The 20,334-nt window shown below is 52.7% G+C and overlaps 1 long non-coding RNA gene across 1 annotated transcript in view; it reads right to left on the bottom strand.

Annotated features, from left to right (window-relative positions):
• The window catches only part of LOC122935742, a 48,858-nt gene extending 36,442 nt beyond the window's left edge, over positions 1 to 12,416 (bottom strand). The window contains exons 1-2 of the long non-coding RNA XR_006388823.1: positions 12,388 to 12,416; positions 11,514 to 11,515 (exon numbers count right to left, since the gene is read on the bottom strand). This is a non-coding gene — a long non-coding RNA (uncharacterized LOC122935742). The remainder of the gene's footprint in view (positions 1 to 11,513; positions 11,516 to 12,387) is intronic.
• Positions 12,417 to 20,334: the final 7,918 nt, after the last annotated feature.

Raw genomic sequence — 20,334 nt, 5'->3', positions numbered from 1 at the left:
TGCCTTCGAGTAGCGATCCACCTCAGACATCACGTATTCCGCCTCCCCTTTCGAGGACACGAAAATGGTGACATCGTCGGCGTACGCTACTGTCCTCAGAGTGGCTTCCGGCGCCGCCGGATCCATCCCGACTCCCGCCAACGGTCCACGATTGACCCGCTTAAGAAAGGGATCAATCGCGAACGCGAATAAAAGCGGGCTCAAAGGGGACAACCCTGGCGAACGCCAGACCCAACCTCAAAAGGGCAGCCAGACCAACCGTTCACAAGCGGGAAACTCTCCGCCCCCGCATACAAGATCTTTAACCAATCGACGAACCCCCCCGGCAGGCCATACTTCAGAAGGACCGACCAGAGGTACTCGTGGTTCACCCGATCAAACGCCTTTGCTTGATCTAAGGACAGCATGTACCCCCTCCAGTGGCCTGCCCTACTCTGTTCCACTGCCTCTCGGACACCGAGGACAGCACTAAAAGTGCTGCGGCCTGGAACTGAGCAATGCTGAGCCACCGAAAGAAGCTGAGGCGCGAACTTCACCAGCCTGTTAAACAGTATCTTGGCCAGAATCTTTCTGTCCGTATTGAGAAGTGCTATGGGACGCCAGTTCTCAATATGGCTCGGATCTTTACCCTTTGATAGAAGGATCAGTGCTGACCTCCTCATTGACTGAGGCAGAGTGCCCGAGGATAGACACTCATTGAATACCTCAGTCAAGAGGGGACATAAAGGGTCCTTAAAGGTCTTATAAAACTCGGATGTTAAGCCATCCGGGCCTGGCGACTTCTTCAGAGCTAACCCTTCCACCGCCAGGATAACTTCCTCCTTTCTGATCTCTTCTACCAAAACGTCAAAAGAGAGGTGAGCTTCTGTCTCAGGGGTGATTTCAGCCAGGAAAGCCGACATCTTGTCCCGATCCAGATCCCTCTTCCCCAAGACGCACGAGTAAAAGGATTTGACGACTTCCAGGATCCCTGATCTGGACCTGTTCAGAGACCCCGTACCATCAACCAGTCCTGTTATTAATTTACTCTTCACTGACATCTTACAGTTTCTGTAGGGGTCGGGCGAGCGGTACCTCCCGAAATCCCTCTCAAAAACCAAAGTTGCGTGTCTATCATACTGGCACCTCTTGAGCAAAGATTTCACCCTGGAGATATCCTCGCGGCTACCTCCAGTCGAGACCAGATCTTCGAGTTTCCTCCTCAAACTCTGATACAGGCGGTACCTGTCCAGAGACCTGAGGCTCCAGAGCTGGCGGAAGAACTTTGCAGCCCGATCTTTGAATACCTCCCACCACTCTGACTTAGTGTCACAGAGATCCAGCAAGGCTACCTGATTCTGAAGAAAGTCCTCAAAGGATTGTCTCACCTCTGCTTCCTCCAGGACTCCCGCATTCAGCTTCCAGTAACCTCTTCCCATTTGGGGGGATTCTGAAATATTCAGAGAAAACATAATCAGACAGTGATCAGAGAATTCTACCTCCACAATTCTCAAGGGCGAGAAAGTAGTCTCCTCTTTCAAAAAAACCTGTCTATTCTAGACCTAATCCTATCTCCTCTATAATAAGTGAAACCCCCGTGGTCTGGGGTGTGCCTAATGTGGACATCCACCAGACGAGCCTCACTAGCTATACTATTCAACGCTATACTGTCATAAGCCAGCCGGTCTCTGGTGCCTCCCCTATCTTGGGACCTCACGATGGTGTTGAAGTCCCCACCAAAGACCACTTGCCGGCTTGTAAAAAGGAAAGGCTTGATCCTCATAAAGAGACATTTCCTGTCCCACTTGGACTGGGGCCCATAGATGTTAATTAGGCGCAGTTCCTGTCCCTTCATGAGGATATCTAAAATCAAACACCTCCCCATTTCCAGCTCAACCACCCGTCGGCATTCTACCGGTACGGTGAAAAGGACCGCCACTCCGCTATACGGCTCAGCCGCAAGAGACCAGAAGGAGGGCCCAGATCTCCACTCCCTCTTTGCTTTGTGTATTTCTGCCAAGTTTGACAGTCTGGTCTCCTGCAAAAATAAAACGTCAGCTTCAACACGGCTGAAAAAATCAAAGGCTGCGTAGCGAGCCGCATCAGATTTTACGCTGGCGACATTAATGGTCGCCAGCGTGAGCTGAAGTGGGTACCGCCATACTTGGTGTTTAAGCTGAACGTCCTCCTTCCTTCCCACCCCTCCTACCCTTCCCGGGGCTATCCTCTAAGGTGGCACGTCCTCTTTTGAGAGAGACGGTGGTGTCCATACCTTCTGCCACCTCTTGCGTACCGCCCCTGCCTTTCTTAGTTCCGGGAATCAGGTTTGCCTCCTCTTCTGGGGACCTTACGTCCGCAGCAGAGAGGGGCACGGGGCCTCCTGGAGGCTCTCCCACCTTCGCCTCCGGTACCCCACTTCTTACCTCCTCCCCGGATGAAGAGGAGGCGGAGGTCTCATCCAAAGTGAGATACCGGTTGGAGAGTTCAAGAGGGGAGCCAGTTACGCCTTCCTTGGCTACTTTGGTCGGGCTCTTGATCTTTTTGGAGTACCGCTTCCGTCTGTTAGTATAGGACCCAGCCTCACCACCCTCTGATACGCTTTCGTAGTGCGAAGACTGGATCCCATCGGCTCGGTCTAGTCTCTCGACTTCCGCACTTAGCTCCCTGTCCCCTAGGGTCTCCGAACTACGGGAGTCAGCCATTTGGGGAGGTGCAGACATCACCCCATTGTGGCAGGGTTCCTCCTGCTCCCTCTCCGCCTGGCGTCTCTCCCTCCGCCTCTGCTGGGACGGACCTCTCTTGGTCTTCACTGACCCCTCAACTCGACTGTCTCCGCCAGCACCCGCCTCAGCCGAAGGGACCTCCCGGCCCGCTCCTGCGTGAACTCGGGCCGCATTAACCTCTGAGAGGGGACAACGACTAAATGGGTGTCCGAGCACACCACACAGGTTGCACCTAATCTCCTTACAAGATGCAGCAAGGTGACCTGTCCCTCCACACAACGCGCACTTCTGCACTTGGCAGCTGGCGCTGAAGTGTGAAGGGCTGCCGCACTTGTGACAGAGCTTAGGCTGCCCCCTGTAGAAGACGAGAATCCTATCCCGGCCGATGAAGGCAGAGGATGGAATGTGGGAAACCGTACTTCCCAGACATTTCAACTTTATATTGAAAGTCCAGGCTCCCGACCAAATGCCAAATTCGTCCAGGTTTTTAGATGGCACACCGTGGACGTCGCCATTCCTGCTAAGCCAGGTCAGAATGTCAACGCAAGAAAGTGATTCGTTACGGGTTAAAACGGTCACTTTCTTGACGTTGTTCTGACGGGATATCGCCTGGGCGAAAAATCCCTTCCAATCCGGTGAGTTCTTTGCCAGCTCATACCCGGACCAGAAAAGCTCTAGGCCCTCCGGCCGGGCAAAGCTGACGTCAAACTCCCTGGAACCATAGGGATGTATCAGGGCGAAGATGTCAGCCACCCTGAAACCCATCCCAAGCAGGAGCTCCACCACCCTTTTTCTTGTAGGGCAGGCATCATCGCTTCTCCACTTGAGACAGACTACATTCCGTCTGGTCCCAGGTCCGGTTGTGGGCAGGGACCAGGTGGTCTCGCCCCCCCTTTCCTCTCGGAAAGCCCGCAGGCCGTGCCTGTCTATCCATAAGGATAGGTCAACTTTCTCGCCCTCTACTAACATCGAACTCTCTCCCTTTTTGAGGGCCTCCAGGAGTCGCCGCTGCAAGTCACCAACCGCAACTCCCGGGAATGAGGAAGCCAACGAGGATAGCCCCTCCCCTCCACGGCCGCAGCCACACTGGCATAACTTCTGCCAGGTGTTAAGGCCGCAGGAGGGGCAACCGAACCGGCACTCCCCACAACACTACCACCAGATGCCACACCGGACCCCTCCGGAGGGCGGACACCAGGAGCCGCAGCCACCGCTTTTTCAGCGGCGGTCCGCTGACCCCTAGTATCCACCCTGCCTTTGGGACCCGGCACAGCACCTCTACCAACACCACTAACCTGTTCAAATGCACCCTGTCTCCCTGCTGGGACAGCTGGTGCAACGAACGTCACCATACCATGTACATTATTATTTACATTTTTACTCTTCTTGTTATCTTCATTGCCACTGGCCACGCCCCCTCCTGCTGCCCTCAAGACCTGGGCATTGACAACCACACTCCTCCCTTCTCCAGCACTTAATTCAGCGCCGGAGGAGGAGGAGGGAACAGAGGGGGCGTGTTCAGTGGCAATGTATGCCGCCAGATGCTCAGGCGCAATAATGCCTCTTTTTTTCGATGACCGGGGCCCCGACCCACCCCCTTTGGCGACTCCAACTCCCGGCTCTTCTGCACAAAGGCGTTTACTGGCCGCGCCCACGAAGTCACTCGCGGCATTAGGGGCGCGCCCCGAGACACGACCCGGCGGCCCCCCGGCCACGCCACAGTGCGTGCCAACCGGAGGAGGCCCGGACGCGCCCCCATCCGCACCATCACAGGGGTGGGAAAGACTACGCCCAGGAGCGCACCCAGACACGCCCCCGACACCATCCCCACCCACAGGAACAGCGCCGGGAACGCCCCCGGGCACGCCCCCAGCCGTGCCCCCCGCCACGTCTCCGCTCCCTGATCTCTGCCGTACACCGACCACGGGGACCGAGGGAACACCGCCATGGGTGGGAGGGATGGCGATCCCGTCGCACCGCCCCAGTGCCACCCTGCACACCGGGACGGCGGACAGGACCGCCTCTTTCACGGGAGCGGGCTCCCGCACCAAGCCGCTCCCCCCTCCCACAGGGGAGCGACCCACAGTGCCGGAGGCCCCCGACCGGCCGCCATTACGCAAAACTCCATCACCGGACGCCATCTTGTCTTTTACCGGTGCCGCACCTGACATGGACTTTTCAGCCCCTGCCAGGTGCGGAACAAAGACATATCGGATTTCCTCTTTTTTTTTCTCTTTCCTCTTTTCTTTTCTCCTTTTACCACCACCTCCGTCTTCCAGGAGATCTCCCCCAAAAGCGAAATCCTGGAACTGCACTGGTGACTCCAGAATCCGTATTTGCTCCATGAGCCCTCCACCACCACCACTGCTGTTTTCAAAGTCATCATCATCATCATTATTGTCTTTATCTGTCAGGGGTAGCTCTGCTTGCTCAGCAGGAAGGCTGCTAAAAATCCCCTGGAATTGACAACTGAGAGTCCAGGGGTGGTGCTGGCGCAGGTTCAGGAAGGGACGACAAGGGAGAGACAGCTACGCTGGGCATGGGTAGCACGCTGCCCTCTGCCTCCTCCCTGTTACTGTCACCCTCTTCCCCGCTGCTCCTTCCACACCGCTCCCCCCTTTCCTCCTTCATTGCTGCATATCTGTCTTCATTTATCAGTTTCTCTTTGAAGGGACCACTTTTGTTAATTAAAGTCTCCCTTTTATTTTCATACATGGCAATCTCCTTTTTTAGTTCTCTTACCCTCCTGGATATGGGGGGCCGCTTCTTGCTGGACGAGACATTCGCCCTCGCCCTCTACACCTCGAGTTCCTGGCTCAGGATTTTGAGGTGCCGTCCCAGTTCCTTTACTTCGCGGAGGTGAAAAGCCACGCGGGAGCTGTAGGTGGGGGTAGACTCTCCCTCCCGCTGGGACCCCCAACCTACCTGGGACGACACCTCACGATCCTCCGCGGGATGACTTTCTTCTCCATGTGACTTTGGGTCCTTAGGGGGGACATCGCTGCGTCCGGGTGTAAAAACCCCCTCGCCTCCATCCTTCAGGGTCGGTCGCTGGGACCCTCTACTCCCCTCCGACCCACGCCGGGGAGCAGAGGCACCCTTGCGGGCTGACATTGCCACAGGACCCCTCCAGCTCCCTAGGGAGAGGCAGGGCCTGGGCTGGGGAGCAAGGTGACAAAGCTCCCCACAAGCCTGGTTCCGCCCAGGGGATTCAGATGAAAATAAAATCCCCTGGGCCTTGCTGCTCTGCAGGTTCAGGAGCTCCAACTGCACACGTCCTCCCTCCCTGCAGGTTGGAGCTGGAATTACCGCGGCTGCTGGCACCAGACTTGCCCTCCAATAGATCCTCGTTAAAGGATTTAACCACCTCCGGACCGCCTAACGCACATGTGCGTTCCGGAGGTGGCAGGCTGGCGCACAGTCACGCATATACGCGTCATCTCGCGATACGCGAGATTTCCTGTGAACGCGCGCACACAGGCGCGCGCGCTCACAGGAACGGAAGGTAAGCGAGTGGATCTCCAGCATGCCAGCGGCGATCGTTCGCTGGCAGGCTGGAGATCCGAATTTTTTAACCCCTAACAGGTATATTAGACGCTGTTTTCATAACAGCGTCTAATATACCTCCTACCTGGTCCTCTGGTGGTCCCTTTTGTTAGGATCGACCACCAGAGGACTCAGGTAGGTCAGTACAGTCGCACCAAACACCACACTACACTACACCCCCCCCCCGTCACTTATTAACCCCTTATAAACCCCTGATCACCCCATATAAACTCCCTGATCACCCCCCTGTCATTGATCACCGCCCTGTCATTGATCACCCCCCTGTCAGGCTCCGTTCAGACGTCCGTATGATTTTTACGGATCCACGGATACATGGATCGGATCCGCAAAACGCATACGGACGTCTAAATGGAGCCTTACAGGGGGGTGATCAATGACAGGCGGGTGATCACCCATATACACTCCCTGATCACCCCCTGTCATTGATCACCCCCCTGTCACTGATCACCCCCCTGTAAGGCTCCATTCAGACGTCCGCATGATTTTTACGGATCCATGGATACATGGATCGGATCCGCAAAACACATGCGGACGTCTGAATGGAGCCTTACAGGGGGGTGATCACCCATATACACTCCCTGATCACCCCCTGTCATTGATCACCCCCCTGTAAGGCTCCATTTAGACGTCCGCATGTTTTTTGTGGATCCGATCAATGTATCCATGGATCCGTAAAAAATCATACGGACGTCTGAATGGAGCCTTACAGGGGGGGTGATCAGTGACAGGGGGGTGATCACCCTGATCACCCCCTGTCATTGATAACCCCCCTGTAAGGCTCCATTCAGACGTCCGCATGTTTTTTGTGGATCCGATCCATGTATCCATGGATCCGTAAAAAATCATGCGGATGTCTGAATGGAGCCTTACAGGGGGGGTGATCCGTGACAGGGGGGTGATCACCCTGATCACCCCCTGTCATTGATAACCCCCCTGTAAGGCTCCTTTCAGACGTCCGCATGTTTTTTGTGGATCCGATCCATGGATCCATGGATCCGTAAAAAATCATGCGGATGTCTGAATGGAGCCTTACAGGGGGGTGATCACCCTGATCACCCCCTGTCATTGATAACCCCCCTGTAAGGCTCCATTCAGACGTCCGCATGTTTTTTGTGGATCCGATCCATGTATCCATGGATCCGTAAAAAATCATGCGGATGTCTGAATGGAGCCTTACAGGGGGGGTGATCCGTGACAGGGGGGTGATCACCCTGATCACCCCCTGTCATTGATAACCCCCCTGTAAGGCTCCATTCAGACGTCCGCATGTTTTTTGTGGATCCGATCCATGTATCCATGGATCCGTAAAAAATCATGCGGATGTCTGAATGGAGCCTTACAGGGGGGGTGATCCGTGACAGGGGGGTGATCACCCTGATCACCCTGATCACCCCCTGTCATTGATAACCCCCCTGTAAGGCTCCATTCAGACGTCCGCATGTTTTTTGTGGATCCGATCCATGTATCCATGGATCCGTAAAAAATCATGCGGATGTCTGAATGGAGCCTTACAGGGGGGGTGATCCGTGACAGGGGGGTGATCACCCTGATCACCCTGATCACCCCCTGTCATTGATAACCCCCCTGTAAGGCTCCATTCAGACGTCCGCATGTGTTTTGCGGATCCGATCCATGGATCCGTAAAAATTATACGGACGTCTGAATGGAGCCTTACCAGGGGGGTGATCAATGACAGGGGGGTGATCCGGGAGTCTATATGGGTGATTACCCCCCTGTCATTGATCACCCCCCTGTCATTGATCACCCCCCTGTCATTGATCACCCCCCCTGTAAGGCTCCATTCAGACATTTTTTTTGGCACAAGTTAGCGGAAATCTTTTTTTGTTTTGTTTTTCTTACTAAGTCTCATATTCTACTAACTTGTGTCAAAAAATAAAATCTCCCATGAACTCACCATACCCCTCACGGAATCCAAATGCGTAAACATTTTTAGACATTTATATTCCAGACTTCTTCTCACGCTTTAGGGCCCCTAAAAAGCCAGGGCAGTATAAATACCCCACATGTGACCCCATTTCGGAAAGAAGACACCCCAAGGTATTCGCTGAGGGGCATATTGAGTCCATGAAAGATTGAAATTTTTGTCCTAAGTTAGCGGAAAGTGAGACTTTGTGAGAAAAAAAACCAAAAAAAATCAATTTCCGCTAACATATGCAAAAAATAAAAAATTTCTAGGAACTCGCCAGGCCCCTCATTGAATACCTTGGGGTGTCTTCTTTCCAAAGTGGGGTCACATGTGGGGTATTTATACTGCCCAGGCTTTTTAGGGGCCCGAAAGTGTGAGAAGAAGTCTGGGATCCAAATGTCTAAAAATGCCCTCCTAAAAGGAATTTGGGCCCCTTTGCGCATCTAGGCTGCAAAAAAGTGTGACACATCTGGTATCGCCGTACTCAGGAGAAGTTGGGGAATGTGTTTTGGGGTGTCATTTTACATATACCCATGCTGGGTGAGAGAAATATCTTGGTCAAATGCCAACTTTGTATAAAAAAATAGGAAAAGTTGTCTTTTGCCAAGATATTTCTATCACCCAGCATGGGTATATGTAAAATGACACCCCAAAACACATTCCCCAACTTCTCCTGAGTACGGCGATACCAGATGTGTGACACTTTTTTGCAGCCAAGGTGGGCAAAGGGGCACATATTCCAAAGTGCACCTTTCGGATTTCACAGGCCATTTTTTACAGATTTTGATTGCAAGGTACTTCTCACACATTTGGGCCCCTAAATTGCCAGGGCACTATAACTACGCCACAAGTGACCCCATTTTGGAAAGAAGACACCCCAAGGTATTCCGTGAGGGGCATGGCGAGTTCCTAGAATTTTTTATTTTTTGTCGCAAGTTAGTGGAATATGAGACTTTGTAAGGAAAAAAGAGAAGGAAAAAAAAATCATCATTTTCCGCTAACTTGTGACCAAAAATAAAAAATTCTAGGAACTCGCCATGCCCCTCACGGAATACCTTGGGGTGTCTTCTTTCCAAAATGGGGTCACTTGTGGCGTAGTTATACTGCCCTGGCAATTTAGGGGCCCAAATGTGTGAGAAGTACCTTGCAATCAAAATGTGTAAAAAATGGCCTGCAAAATCTGAAAGGTGCACTTTGGAATATGTGCCCCTTTGCCCACCTTGGCAGCAAAAAAGTGTGACACATCTGGTATCGCCGTACTCAGGAGAAGTTGGGGAATGTGTTTTGGGGTGTCATTTTACATATACCCATGCTGGATGAGAGAAATATCTTGGCAAAAGACAACTTTTCCCATTTTTTTATACAAAGTTGGCATTTGACCAAGATATTTTTCTCACCCAGCATGGGTATATGTAAAATGACACCCCAAAACACATTCCCCAACTTCTCCTGAGTACGGCGATACCAGATGTGTCACACTTTTTTGCTGCCAAGGTGGGCAAAGGGGCACATATTCCAAAGTGCACCTTTTGGATTTCACCGGTCATTTTTTACACATTTTGATTGCAAAGTTCTTCTCACACATTTGGGCCCCTAAATTGCCAGGGCAGTATAACTACGCCACAAGTGACCCCATTTTGGAAAGAAGACACCCCAAGGTATTCCGTGAGGGGCATGGCGAGTTCCTAGAATTTTTTATTTTTTGTCGCAAGTTAGTGGAATATGAGACTTTGTAAGAAAAATAAAAAAAATAAAAATCATCATCATTTTCCGCTAACTTGTGACAAAAAATAAAAAGTTCTATGAACTCACTATGCCCATCAGCGAATACCTTAGGGTGTCTACTTTCCGAAATGGGGTCATTTGTGGGGGTTTTCTACTGTTTGGGCATTGTAGAACCTCAGGAATCATGACAGGTGCTCAGAAAGTCAGAGCTGTTTCAAAAAGCGGAAATTCACATTTTTGTACAATAGTTTGTAAATGCTATAACTTTTACCCAAACCATTTTTTTTTTGCCCAAACATTTTTTTTTTATCAAAGACATGTAGAACAATAAATTTGGCGAAAAATTTATATATGGATGTCGTTTTTTTTGCAAAATTTTACAGCTGAAAGTGAAAAATGTCATTTTTTTGCAAAAAAATCGTTACATTTTGATTAATAACAAAAAAAGTAAAAATGTCAGCAGCAATAAAATACCACCAAATGAAAGCTCCATTAGTGAGAAGAAAAGGAGGTAAAATTCATTTGGGTGGTAAGTTGCATGACCGAGCGATAAACGGTGAAAGGAGTGTAGTGCCGAAGTGTAAAAAGTGCTCTGGTCATGAAGGGGGTTTCACCTAGCGGGGCTGAAGTGGTTAAAGTGTACTCATTCCAATTACAGGGCCTCGAAAGAGTCCTGTATTGTTATTTTTCGTCACTACCTCCCCGAGTCGGGAGTGGGTAATTTGCGCGCCTGCTGCCTTTCTTGGGTGTGATAGCCGTTTCTCAGGCTTCCTCTCCGGAATCGAACCCTGATTCCCCGTTACCCGTGGTCACCATGGTAGGCGCAGAAAGTACCATCGAAAGTTGATAGGGCAGACATCCGAATGGATCGTCGGCGTCACGGGGACGTGCGATCGGCCCGAGGCTATCTAGAGTCACCAAAGCGGCCGAGGAGAGCGGCGACAGGCGGGAATCGGGGAGGCCGAGACCACCCCCGCTGGCCCTCGGATTGGTTTTGGTCTGATAAATGCACGCATCCCTGGGGGTCAGCGCTCGTTGGTATGTATTAGCTCTAGAATTACCACAGTTATCCAAGTAACGGTTGGAGCGATCAAAGGAACCATAACTGATTTAATGAGCCATTCGCAGTTTCACTGTACCGGCCGTGCGGACTTACACGTGCATGGCTTAATCTTTGCTTCCTTTGCTGAGGTGTCAGATACAAGTGAAGTGGTTGATGATGACGATGGATGCCACGTAGGTGCCTGCTCGAAGAGAAGAAGAAGAGGGGGAAAGTTCAGAAGGAGAGACAGAGAGAAGGAGGAGACGAGTTGGAAGCAGGGGGAGGTCATCGCAAGGAGCTAGTGGCACAGTCAGACAGCATGTATCGGCATCCGGGGTCAGCCAGACAGCACGCCAATCAACGCATGGTGTTGCCACCACCAGAATGCTGTCATTGCAAAGCTCAGAAATGTGGCATTTTTTTGTGTGTCTGCCTCTGACAACAGCGATGCCATTTGCAACCTGTGCCAAAAGAAACTGAGTCGTGGGAAATCTAACACCCACCTAGGTACGACTGCTTTGCAGATGGCGCATGATCGCACATCAAAAACGCCTATGGGATCAACACATGATGACGAGTAGAAGCAGCACACAAGCTCAAAGCCAACATCCTCCTCCTGGTCCAGCATCTTCAGCCACGTCAACAACTGCTGTCCTCCTTGCCCCATCTCAACCACCCGCCACTCCGCCTCTCACCTTCAGCAGTTCCATCTCATCTGCCCACAATCAGGTGCCTGTAAAGGAAATGGTTGATTGCAAGAAGCCAATGTCACAGAGTCACCCCCTTGCCCGGCGTCTGACAGCTGATGATTTACACCATCTCCCCCGGATTTTCAAGGGCCATCGAGAGCTCACCGGACGCCGCCGGAACCGCGACGCTTTCCAAGACGCGGGCCCCTGTCTCGGGGCGAATCCATTCCAGGGCGCTCTGCCCTTCACAAAGAAAAGAGAACTCTCCCCGGGGCTCCCGCCGGCTTCTCCGGGATCGGTCGCGTTGCCGCACTGGACGCCCTCCCGCCGCCTCCCCCGCCCTGCGACGGGGGGGGGGGGGGAGAAGAAGGGGCGCCCGTCTCCGCCGCTCCGGGTTCGGGGATCTGAACCCGACTCTCTTTCGATCGTCTGAGGGCGACGGAGGCCATCGCCCGTCCCATCCGAATGGGCCCGACGCTCCAGCGCCATCCATTTTCAGAGCTAGTTGATTCGGCAGGTGAGTTATTACACACTCCTTAGCGGATTCCGACTTCCATGTCCACCGTCCTGCTGTCTATATAACCAACACCTTTTCTGGGGTCTGATGATCATCGCATCGGGCGCCTTAACTCAGCGTTCGGTTCATCCCGCAGCGCCAGTTCTGCTTACCAAAAGTGGCCCACTGGGCGCTCGCATTCCACGCCCGGCTCCGAGCTGGCGTGCCGGGCTTCTTACCCATTTAAAGTTTGAGAATAGGTTGAGATCGTTTCGACCTGAAATCATTCGCTTTACCGGATAAAACTGCTTCGAGAGGGTTGGTACGAGTGAGCGCCAGCTATCCTGAGGGAAACTTCGGAGGGTTCCAGCTACTATATGGTTCGATTAGTCTTCCGCCCCTATACCCAGGTCGGACGACCGATTTGCACGTCAGGACTGCTGCGGACCTCCACAAGAGTTTTCTCTGGCTTCGCCGTGCCCAGGCATAGTTCACCATCTTTTGGGTCCTATCGCGCGCGCTCATGCTCAACCTCCACGACGGTGCGGGCGAGACGAGCCGGTGGTGCGCCCGCCCCGGGTTTTTGGGGCCCGGGGGCGGGATCCCACCTCAGTCGGGGCGCCCTGGTCCTCACCTTCATTGCGCCAGCAGGGTTTCGTAGCGAGCCCTCCGACTCGCGCGCACGTTAAACTCGCATTAGACGCGCGCGCGTTAGGCCAGCGCGCACGCACCCCGTGCGGGTGGTTGCCGTATACCGTTAATGATCCTTCCGCAGGTTCACTTACGGAAACCTTGTTACGACTTTTACTTCCTCTAGATAGTCAAGTTTGAAGAAAGACCTCAAAGGATTGTCTCACCTCTGCTTCCTCCAGGAGGGCCGAATTCATCTTCCAATACCCTCTTCCCATGCGGGGAGACTCTGCAATGTTCAGAGAAAACATAATTAAACAGTGATCGGAGAATTCCACCTCCACAACCTTTAAAGGTGAGAAGATAGCCTCCTCCTTTAAATAAAGCCTATCTATTCTAGACCTAACATTACTTCCCCTATAGTATGTGAATCCTGTGCGGCCTGGGGTATGCCTAATGTGGACATCCACCAGGCGAGCCTCGCTAGCTATACTATTAAGGGAAATGCTATCATAAGCCAGCCGGTCTCTGGCGCCTCCTCTATACTGGGGCCTTGTGATGGTATCGAAATCCCCTCCAAAGACCACCTGCCGGCTCGAAAAAAGGAAAGGCTTGATCCTCATGAGGAGGCTTTTCCTCTCCCACTTAGATTGGGGCCCATATATATTAATCAGGCGGAGTTCTAGCCCCCTCATGAGGACATCCAAGATCAAACACCTCCCCATTTCTAACTCGATTATCCGTCGTCTTTCAACCGGTGCGGTAAAAAGGACCGCCACTCCGCTATACGGCTCAGCCGCAAGAGACCAGTAGGAGGGCCCAGATCGCCACTCCATCCTCGCCTTATGAACTACAGCCAAATCCGACAGCCTGGTCTCTTGCAAAAACAAAATGTCAGCTTCAATATGGCTAAAAAAATAGAAGGCTGCATAGCGAGCCGCATCTGACTTGATGCTGGCGACATTAATGGTCGCCAGAGTCAGCAGAGTGGGTGCCGCCATACAGGATGATTGAGTTAGATGTCCTTCTTCCTTCCACCCCTCCCGGGGCTATACTCTAAGGTAGTACGCCCTCTCTTGATGGAGACAGTTGTGTCCATCCCTTCTGTTCCAGTCTCCTGATTTCTCTCCTTAGCTCGCTGTCCCCTGGGGTCTCCGATCCTTTATGGGAGGCCACCGCTTGGGAAGGGGCAGACATCACCCCAGAATGGGGATCCACCCGCTCCCTTTCCGCCTGGCGCTTCTCCCTCCGCCTCTGCCTAGACGGACCGTTACTGCTCTTCCCAGACCCCTGACCTCTACTAGCTCCGCCAGCACCCGCCTCAGCAGTGGAGGCCTCCCGGCCCGCCCCTGCGTGAGCTTGGGCCGCATTGGCCTGAGAGAGGGGACAACGACTAAACGGATGTCCTAAGACACCGCACAGGTTGCACCTAATCTGCTGCTCACAAGATGCGGCCAGATGACCCAACCCCCCGCACAAAGCGCACTTCTGCTCTGGGCAGCTGGCGCTAAAGTGAGAGGGGCTGCCGCACTTATGGTAGAGCTTAGGTTGCCCCCTGTAAAAAAACAGGATCCTGTCACGGCCGATGAAGGCAGATGACGGAATGTGGGAAACCGAACCTCCTAGATTCTTTAATTTAATGTTGAAGGTCCAGGCGCGCAACCAGATGCCAAACTCATCCAGGTTTTTTGCTGGGAAACCCTGGACGTCCCCGTACCGACTCAACCAGGTAATGATGTGTGTACAAGAAAGTGACTCGTTACGGGTGAGAACGGTCACCTTCTTCACCTCATTCTGGCGGGTCACCGGGCAAGCTCGGAAACCGCGCCAGTCTGGCATGTTCTTCACCAGCTGATATCCGGACCAGAAAAGCTCAAGGCCCTCTGGCCGGACAAAACTGATGTCGAACTCCTTGGAACCGAACGGATGTATCAAGGCGAAGATGTCAGCCACCTTGAACCCCATCCCGAACATGAGCTCCGCGACCCTCTTTCTAGTAGGGCACGCATCATCGCTTCCCCATTTGAGACAGACTACATTCCGCCTAGTCCCAGGGCCGGTTGTGGGTAAAGACCAGTTGGTCTTGCCCCCTCTCTGCTCTCAGAAGGCCCTTAGTCCGAACCTATCTATCTAGAAGGATAGATCAAACTTCTCACCCTCTACTATAATGGAGCTTTCCCCCATTTTGAGGGCCTCCAGAGCTCGCCGCTGCAAGTCACCAGAACTAGACTCAGGAAATGAGGAAGCCAATGAAGACAAACATAACTTCTGCCGGGCACCACCACCACAGGGGGGTGGGGCAGCCAGACCGGCCCCCCCCCTCCCCCACTATACTAGGCCGTACTGCACCAGACCCCATCAGGGGGCAACACCAGGGACCCCAGCCACCCGTCCAGCGGCCAAGGGCTGAACCCCCGCAGTCGCCCCACCCTGCCGGGGCCAGGCGCAGCCTCCTTACTTTTCTTAACTGTACATTCAATTTTCCTTGCCAAATCCGCAAGAAATGTGGTTACATTAACCTTTTCCTGGGGGGGTTTTCCCCCATTGGCCCTCCCAGGGGTCAGAGGGACCGCAGAGGCACCAGCCAGTTCACCAGGACCACCAGCGGCTTCTACAGCCACCGATGACACATCCCCAGACACATCCCCAGCCGCAACATCACAGGGAGGAGGACCGCGGCCAGGAGCGCATCCAGACACGCCCCCCCACACCATCCATACTTACAAAAACGGCGCCGGGAGCGCCCCCAGACATGCCCCCAACAGTAGGAGCATCACCAGAGGCGCGCCCGGTCACGCCCCCCGCCGCACCTCCGCTCCCCTATCCCTGCCGCAAACAGACAGCGGGGACCGAGGGAGCAATATCTTCCTTCGCACCGCCCCAGCACCACTTTTACATACAGGGGCGGCGGACAGGCCGCCTCTATCACGGGAGCAAGCTCCCGCACCAAGCCACTCCCCCCTCCCACAGGGGAGTGACCCACAGTGCCGGAGGCTCCCGACTGATCACCATTATACACGGTGTCCTCCACGAGGCCGGGAACGCCGACACTTGGCGCCATTTCTCCAAAATGTCCTCCTTTACTCCCAGGCACAATCAGACCCGGGATGTCTCTTACTGACGCCGCACCTGACATGGACTTTTCAGCCCCTGCCAGGTGCGGAACATAAACGTATCTAATCTCCTTTTTCTCCATTTTCTTTTCCTTTTTCTTTTCTTTTTTCTTCCTTACACCTCCGTCCTCTAGGAGTTTACCCCCAAAGGCAAAATTCTGAAATTCTACTGGCGACTCCAGCATGCGGATCTCCTCCAGGAGCCCTCCGCCACCACCACTGCCGCTCTCAAAATCATCGTCATCGGACGGGGGCAGCTCTGCTTGCTCATCAGGAATGCTGCTATAGCCCTCCGGTAACGACAGCTGGGAATCCAGGGGTGGTGTTGGTGCAGGCTCGGGAAGAGACAACCGGGGAGTGACAGCCATGCTGGACACAGGTAGCACACTGCCCTCTTCCTCCTCCCCATTACCGTCACCCTCCTCCCCGCTACTCCCCTCACACTGCTCCCCTCTCTTTTCTTCCATAGCTGCAAATCTATCTTCATTCAGAAGTTTTTCTTTAAAGGGTCCACTTTTATGGATTAAAGCTTCCCTTTTTTCCCTATGCATGTTAATCTCTTGCTTTAGTTATTTAATCCTCTGTGATACAGGAAACCGTATTTTACTCGACATAACATTTGCTTTGGCCCTCTGAGCTCTTGGCTCCCCACAAGTCTGGTTCCTGGGGATTGAGGTGGAAAGAAATCACCCTGGGGCCTTGCTGCTCTGGAGGTTCAGGAGCTCCAAACAGATACGTCCTCCCTCCTCGCCTGCTGGAGCTGGAACTCTTTTTATTAAAAAAATTGCAAAACATAACACTCAAAAATACACATTACAAAACTTAAATATAGACGGCATCCCAGCTGCCCCAGCCACATTCCCACACACATTCATACCTACAACTAGAAACCTACTAACAACACACTATAATAAATAAAACTTACCTAGCCGGTTCGGCTGTAATCCTAACCCAAAAACAAGCTGAGAAAAAAAAACTGAAAAAATAAACCTAAAGAAAATCAAAATCAAAAAGTCTAAACTTAAACAAAAACAAGGCTACCTCGCCATAACATAATATTAGGCAAATTGCCTCTATAAGAAAAGAAAAATATATATAATATTATAATAAATTTGTATTTATTTTGTTTATAATATAATATATCACTACACAACAACTTATCCTAACTTGAGTTGAGCGAACACCTGGATGTTCGGGTTCGAGAAGTTCGGCCGAACTTCCCGGAAATGTTCAGGTTCAGGATCCGAACCGGACCCGTACTTCGTCCCGAACCCCCATTGAAGTCAATGGGGACCCGAACTTTTCAGCACTAAAAAGACTGTAAAACAGCACAGGAAAGGGCTAGAGGGCTGCAAAAGGCAGCAACATGTAGGTAAATCCCCTGCAAACAAATGTGGATAGGGAAATGAATAAAAATAAAAATAAGATAAATAAAAGTTAACCAATATCAATTGGAGAGAGGTCCCATAGCAGAGAATCTGGCTTCACGTCACCCACCACTGTAACAGTCCATTCTCAGATATTTAGGCCCAGGGACCCAGGCAGAGGAGAGAGGTCCCGTAACAGAGAATCTGGCTTCATGTCAGCAGAGAATCAGTCTTCATATCATAGCAGAGAATAATGCTTCACGTCACCCAACACTGGAACAGTCCATTGTCAGATATTTAGGCCCAGGCACCCAGGCAGAGGAGAGAGGTCCCGTAACAGAGAATCTGGCTTCATGTCAGCAGAGAATCAGTCTGTATGTCATAGCAGAGAATCAGGCTTCACGTCACCCACCACTGTACCAGTCCATTGTCATAAATTTAGGCCCGGCACCCAGGCAGAGGAGAGAGGTCCCGTAACAGAGAATCTGGCTTCATGTCAGCAGAGAATCAGTCTTCATATCATAGCAGAGAATCATGCTTCACGTCACCCAACACTGGTACAGTCCATTGTCAGATATTTAGGCCCAGGCACCCAGGCAGAGGAGAGAGGTCCTGTAACAGAGAATCTGGCTTCATGTCAGCAGAGAATCAGGCTTCACGTCACCCACCACTGTAACAGTCCATTGTCACATATTTAGGCCCCGGCACCCAGACAGAGGAGAGATTCATTCAACTTTGGGTTGCCCCTCAATATAATGGTAAAATGAAAATAAAAATAGAATTGAATGAGGAAGTGCCCTGGAGTACAATAATATATGGTTAAGGGGAGGTAGTTAATGTCTAATCTGCACAAGGGATGGACAGGTCCTGTGGGATCCATGCCTTGTTCATTTTTATGAACGTCAGCTTGTCCACATTGGCTGTAGACAGGCGGCTGCGTTTGTCTGTAATGACGCCCCCTGCCGTGCTGAATACACGTTCAGACAAAACGCTGGCTGCCGGGCAGGCCAGCACCTCCAAGGCATAAAAGGCTAGCTCTGGCCACGTGGACAATTTAGAGACCCAGAAGTTGAATGGGGCCGACCCATCAGTCAGTACGTGGAGGGGTGTGCACACGTACTGTTCCACCATGTTAGTGAAATGTTGCCTCCTGCTAACACGTTGCGTATCAGGTGGTGGTGCAGTTAGCTGTGGCGTGTTGACAAGAGTTTTCCACTTCTCTGCCATGCTAACCCTGCCCTCAGAGGAGCTGGCCGTGACACAGCTGCCTTGGCGACCTCTTGCTCCTCCTCTGCCTTGGCCTTGGGCTTCCACTTGTTCCCTTGTGACATTTGGGAATGCTCTCAGTAGCGCGTTTACCAACGTGCGCTTGTACTCGCACATCTTCCTATCACGCTCCAGTGCAGGAAGTAAGGTGGGCACATTGTCTTTGTACCGTGGTTTCAGCAGGGTGGCAACCCAGTAGTCCGCACACGTTAAAATGTGGGCAACTCTGCTGTCGTTGCGCAGGCACTGCAGCATGTAGTCGCTCATGTGTGCCAGGCTGCCCAGAGGTAAGGACAAGTTGTCCTCTGTGGGAGGCGTATCGTTCTGCGTTTTCCCCCAGCCACGCACCAGTGATGGGCCCGAGCTGCGTTGGGAGCCACCCCACTGTGACCATGCTTCATCCTCATCCTCCTCCTCCTCCTCATCCTCGTCCTCCAGTAGTGGGCCCTGGCTGGCCACATTTGTACCTGGCCTCTGCTATTGCAAAAAATCTCCCACTGAGTCACTTCGAAGAGACTGGCCTGAAAGTGCTAAAAATGACCCCTCTTCCTCCTCCTCCTCCTCCTCCTGGGCCACCTCCTCTTCCATCATCGCCCTAAGTGTTTTCTCAAGGAGAAGTGGTATTGTAACGCTTATAACGGCGTCATCGCCACTGGCCATGTTGGTGGAGTACTCGAAACAGCGCAACAGGGCACACAGGTCTCGCATGGAGGCCCAGTCATTGGTGGTGAAGTGGTGCTGTTCCGCAGTGCGACTGACCCGTGCGTGCTGCAGCTGAAACTCCACTATGGCCTGCTGATGCTCGCACAGTCTGTCCAGCATGTGCAAGGTGGAGTTCCACCTGGTGGGCACGTCGCATATGAGGCGGTGAGCGGGAAGGCCGAAGTTGCGCTGTAGCGCAGACAGGCGAGCAGCAGCAGGATGTGAACGCCGGAAGCGCGAACAGACGGCCCGCACTTTATGCAGCAGCTCTGACATGTCGGGGTAGTTGTGAATGAACTTCTGCACCACCAAATTCAGCACATGCACCAAGCAAGGGATGTGCGTCAAACCGGCTAGTCCCAGAGCTGCAACGAGATTTCGCCCATTATCGCACACCACCAGGCCGGGCTTGAGGCTCACTGGCAGCAACCACTCGTCAGTCTGTTGTTCTATACCCCGCCACAACTCCTGTGCGGTGTGGGGCCTGTCCCCCAAACATATGAGTTTCAGAATGGCCTGCTGACGTTTACCCCGGGCTGTGCTGAAGTTGGTGGTGAAGGTGTGTGGCTGACTGGATGAGCAGGTGGAAGAAGAGGAGAAGGAAGCCGAGTAGGAGGAGGAGGCAACAGGAGGCAAAGAATGTTGCCCTGCGATCCTTGGCGGCGGAAGGACGTGCGCCAAACAGCTCTCCCTGGCCATGCTTACTGGTCCACGTATCTGTGGTTAGGTGGACCTTGCCACAGATTGCGTTGCGCAGTGCACACTTGATTTTATCGGATACTTGGTTGTGCAGGGAAGGCACAGCTCTCTTGGAGAAGTAGTGGCGGCTGGGAACAACATACTGTGGGACAGCAAGCGACATGAGCTGTTTGAAGCTGTATGTGTCCACCAGCCTAAATGACAGCATTTCATAGGCCAGTAGTTTCGAAATGCTGGCGTTCAGGGCCAGGGATCGAGGGTGGCTAGGTGGGAATTTACGCTTTCTCTCAAATGTTTGTGAGATGGAGAGCTGAACGCTGCCGTGTGACATGGTTGAGATGCTTGGTGACGAAGGTGGTGGTGTTGGTGGTACATCCCCTGTTTGCTGGGCGGCAGGTGCCAATGTTCC

The sequence above is a fragment of the Bufo gargarizans genome, chromosome 4, assembly GCF_014858855.1.
Source record: "Bufo gargarizans isolate SCDJY-AF-19 chromosome 4, ASM1485885v1, whole genome shotgun sequence".
Lineage (NCBI taxonomy): Eukaryota > Metazoa > Chordata > Amphibia > Anura > Bufonidae > Bufo > Bufo gargarizans.
The sequence above is the reverse complement of the archived record's forward strand: the minus strand, read 5'-3'. Positions and strand labels throughout refer to the sequence as shown.